Source organism: Cucumis sativus, unplaced genomic scaffold (assembly GCF_000004075.3).
Source record: "Cucumis sativus cultivar 9930 unplaced genomic scaffold, Cucumber_9930_V3 scaffold53, whole genome shotgun sequence".
NCBI lineage: Eukaryota > Viridiplantae > Streptophyta > Magnoliopsida > Cucurbitales > Cucurbitaceae > Cucumis > Cucumis sativus.
In genome coordinates this window covers 58,827-63,890 of record NW_022279553.1, presented here as the reverse complement: position 1 = coordinate 63,890, position 5,064 = coordinate 58,827, and the positions used below count along the sequence as shown (strand labels likewise).

The following is a 5,064-nucleotide window of genomic DNA, read 5'->3' as shown; positions in this document are numbered from 1 at the left end:
AAGAGACCGTTGAGGTTGAAGAAGAGGGAAAAGAAAATTGACCGTGGAGGAGAGTTATTTAATTTTTGGATTAAATATTTTCTATGAAAATTAAAAAAGAAAAAGTTAAAAGGCAAATATTTTTTACTTTTTTTTATTATTTATTCTATGAAAATTCAATAATAAAAAAGCATCTATATTTGCTTTTGGTATGGTTCACATTTTTATTTATTTGACAAAAATCTAACTAAATTATCATTCATTTTGACCTAATATTGCAAATATAAATTTATATTTTGCATCTTAACTACTCTTTGGCATTTATAATATCATTGTTCCACACCTCAATTTTTTTATTGTTGTCAAAAATAAACCTAATCCAAAATGAATTAGCAAATTAGGGAATAAATGTAATCATTGTTTTTGGGAGTTTGAGTTCGACCGTGATTATTGTTGAATAATTTTCACTTAGACATGCACATTTTGCTATTTTAGCAATTTAAATTTAAAATTTTCTTTTATCAAAAGTAAACCTCTTGTTTTAATGTTTTTCTGGTCATCCCTTTTAAATACAACTAATGACAAATGAATATAACAATTAAGAAATTCGTAGATATATAACAACATTTTAAACTAATTGCTGCAGTTATTTTAAATCACATATGTCATTCGCTTATAAGCCATAAGAGTCTATTAACGATATAAATCTATCACAAATATATTTTGCTACATTTACAATTTTTAAAAGATATTGTTATATACTTAATTATTATTCATAAAATTGCTAATCCATTATACTTACCCTAAGTTAAATGAATAATGTCAAAAGTAAGTTTACTACGAAGGTAATTTGTGTGACCCTTTTATCCTAACGTAGGAAGTTTGTTCCACTCCATACCATTATTGAACTAAGAAGATTAAGTGTGTATTAGTATGTTTAAACAAGTATAATTATAGCAAAATCTATGAGTGATATATTTATATTAGCAATACAATATGTGTTACATATGCAAATATTTTGTATCTAATCGTTGTATTTGCAATTAACTCCATTCAAATATACAAATATAAACATAACTCTTTAACCTGAGTTTAGCTAGGATCACAAACTACAAAAAGAAAGTATGGAACATATTTAATTTGTTTTTTTTTTCTTTGAAGAAAATTTGGTGTGTAGCACATTATATATTTTTCTTTCCTTTAAAAAACAGTATTGATCTTATAATATACGGCCTTGCACAATGTATTCACCATAAAGATCATATAACTGTAGAGATGTATAGAAGGTCTGATAAACAACATAAACGAAAAGTTCTAATCCTTGAAATTGTAAACATTACCCATATCCTACAATAAAAGTCACATCAACTTGATATTTGTTGGAATTTAACAAAAATGAAAAGAAAGCAACGATAAACCAATGATGATGGAAGAAGATATAGTTTTCAAACACAACCAGCTATCCAAATTATTCATAATATGGTATTAGAAAATATATTGCAATTTGTAACCTCATAAGTTTATAAACAGAGTAAAAATTAAAGGAAATTTTTTTATCAAGCTTATATTAGGACTTTATACTACTTATATGTAATTCTTAAGTTTTCTTCTTTTAGCTATAAAAGACACAAATTAAGAAAAAAAAATGACTTGATTGTCCATGTAAAGTTATGCCCCAACTTTTTTCTTCTAACTTAAGAAAAGGAACACCAACAAATATCTATCCCCATAAACTAAAAAGCATAGGAAAATGATAGTAAAAGTAAAATCAACTTTTTCTGTTATCTTTTTCCTTCATTCATTTACTTCTAATTGAAAATAAACCAAAAGTCTAAAACCGATCAAATTATTGAAAACGAAAAAACAAGAAACATAACAGTGTGGAGAGGTAGTTATTATCAAGTATTTGATTTTGTTTAATAGATTCCAGTTGTGACAGCCACAACAATTGTATGCATGAAGTTCATCATTCAAACAGATTCTGACAACAAATTTCAACACATCTGCAAGGCGAAAGAAGATAGGAATTAGGATAACAAGGTAATTAGAACACTTAAATAAATTTTAAAAATAATTTTATTGTTGATTGCTACTATAAGCATAATTATCTGCTTGTATAATTGTCTTGCATGATCTGACAAATACATTATGGTATTTGATATTCCATTCAGGTTGTATCTTGCATGTTACCAACAAAATCATGTGCTTAGTGATAAATTACTCTTAGACTGAGAAATACTCGAAAAAAAATCAAGAGTAACAACTCTTAGTTTCCCAGAAAAATTGAAACAAAATCATGACAAACCAACAACAAGAACTTCATAAACTTGTCTGATGAAAGCAACTCAAGAACAGTCTCAATGCAGATCATACATGAGTTCTTTGCTAAATATTTCCAAAGGCTAAAAAGAGTTAAGGAAAAAAAGAAAAACAATAATTACCTGTAATTTTCGTTGGTTCATGATCTTCTCTTGTCATTCCCTCACTTTAATCTCATAACTGAAAAGGAAAAGAGGAGGGAGGGGTGATTAAACTCATGCATGTACATAATGTCGAAACCAGCAAAATTACCACCCTATTAACTATGAAAGTCTGGTTGTGGTCGAAGTAGGGTGAAAGTCAGTGTAGATTAGAATAGATGTCACCGTGAAGCTCACTGTCGGTTGGGGGAGAACATAAAAATTGATTTTTTTCTTTTATAACAGGCTGACTGACCTACAGGCTGGGGTGAACTGGCTGGCAAGGAGGAAGTGACATGCTACCACTAGGTTGTGTTAGGTGTGAACAATGGACAATGGTGGCTAGAAGTGAGGGAAGGGCTTTGTCAAAGGGTCGTGCAGGGCTGAACTCCAACTGTCCAATATTAGTTTGTTCGCTTACTTTCTTTGTTTCACCCATATCAATGTCTGCAAAAATTCCCACAATATATAGAAATGGAAATAAAGATCCTTAAGTTCTTTGAGAAAAATCATAAATATAGCCACAAAATTTCTCCAATTATTTGTTACTTAAAAAAGTATAGAAATTGTCAACCAAGCTCAACTAACGCCTGTATGTATGTACTTAGAACCAAGAGGTCTCGGGTTTAAATCCCTCTACCCCGAATTTGTACTCATAAAAAGAAAAATACATAAATTGTATGAATGAGGTGCACATTCACGTAATTTATACGATGATGTGAGAAATGCTATGATTGTAATGGATGCTCATAGTTTGGCTCGTAGCAATAGAAAAGCCCGAATCTTATTCTCAAGTTGAGTCCTTTCTTCAGTGCAAAAAAATGTGGTTTCCTGTCGGCTTGGGGAAAGATCAATTGCTGTCTCCACCTTGTTGACATTTCGCCCTGCATAATTATTGACAACGAGAAATAAATAGAAAGGTTATTCTACCATTTTTTTGGTTTTATGAGAACAAATTCAGAGAGCTAATTGCAAGCAATATTTGAAGTAAAGTTACACCTCCTGCGCCCCCAGATCTTGCAGTAGTCAGTTCAATGTCCTTCGGATCAATCACTACTTCAACTTCATCTGCCTAGATGCAATAATAACATAAGCTCAACAAATCAAGATAAACATAGCTGATCAAGATGCAAATGCAACGGAGAACAAAGTCAAATAAGAGAAATTATCATATCTAAATTGTTAACACTCCTACAGAGAAACAGTACGAACACTATGAATATCAACTATATATAAGGATAACTGTATAGTAATGCACTTGGATTTTCATGTTAAGGCACTGTGTGATATGACAGAACATTTTAATCGGCCACTCCACATTAATCCATCATCTAGGTATTTTTAACAGAGAGATAGCTTTTCACATTATAATTGTTAATGGCAAAAATGGAGCACAATAGCATATCAGGGACCTATAAAGGAAATGGGGAAAGAATTAACATTAGACAACTGTCCAGGACAAACTTAGCAAATTCAGGTAATATTCTACCACACATTAGTCTGATTAACGCATGCAATTCTTATTTGACAAGTATCAGACAGTTCTTATTTCACAATTTATAGTGAACTTATGGAATAGTTTACCTCTAGCATGATGACTACTGTAGTCGTAGAAGTATGCATACGGCCCTGTGTTTCTGTTTGAGGAATACGTTGAACTCAATGAAAACCAGACTCTTATTTCGATTTACTGTAGACACGTTATCCTTTGATTTCTGTCACATAAGTTTCGTGTCCCCCCTTTTCAGCCAGAAAAGTAAACAACGAAAATTCTTCAATATATATACAGAAAGCACTAGGATATTGACTTCTGGGATGTCTGGAGGCACATACCTTAGAACTTGAAACAGGGAAAAACTTCCATGAATTCCGCTCACTGTATTTCTGGTACATACGGACATGTTATATAATTGGAAAAAATGAGTTAGAGAAGAAGAAACGACAATGTAGAAAAATGTATTTGAGAAAAGAAGGGGGTAAAATCAAAGCAGGACAGGAACGGAAGAGACATCAGAGTTTGGACTATGTAACTTGTAAGTTTTACAAAGCCTAACTATCCTATTCACTGTTCAATTTTCTATACACTTATAAGGCCTAAATTGTTGGTAAGAAAAGATTGGAGCATAGGTCACCTCTAATGGATTGATGAGAAAATTCAAAATTTAACATCTTAGTCGTATCTTTTGAATAAAAATAAAAATAAACCCATCTTAGTTGTAATTATGTAAAAAAAAAAAAAGACAATTAATGTGATTATTCATGAATTGATTTGGGTGGGCTATTTCAAGATAAAAGTACCAAACAAAAGACTAGAATGGGTTATTTAGTTATGTAATCACAACTGCCATTTCTCCTCCATAAGAAAAACAAACAATTTCTCTAAATTTCATCTATATATATATGTATTTATCAAATGAATCATATCAATAAGGACGGGAAACAACAAAGAAAAATTAAAATGGCCAATAACTCTTGTCTCATTATTATCTCTCTCGTTGGAGTTCTTTCGTTCACCATCATTTCAAATGTGGCATCATCTAATGACGTCGTTTCCACCATCTGTCCAAAAACCTCAAATCCACAATTTTGTTCAAGTGTGTTGAAATCTGCGGGCACTACAAATCTA

General features: G+C 31.1%; 1 long non-coding RNA gene across 1 annotated transcript; it reads right to left on the bottom strand.

Annotated features, from left to right (window-relative positions):
* Positions 1-3,261: 3,261 nt before the first annotated feature.
* On the bottom strand, positions 3,262-5,064 carry LOC116405981. Its single transcript, XR_004219066.1, has 4 exons — positions 4,272-5,064; positions 4,023-4,178; positions 3,438-3,510; positions 3,262-3,322 (listed from the first exon to the last, which is right to left on the bottom strand). It is a non-coding gene; the product is annotated as an uncharacterized LOC116405981 (long non-coding RNA).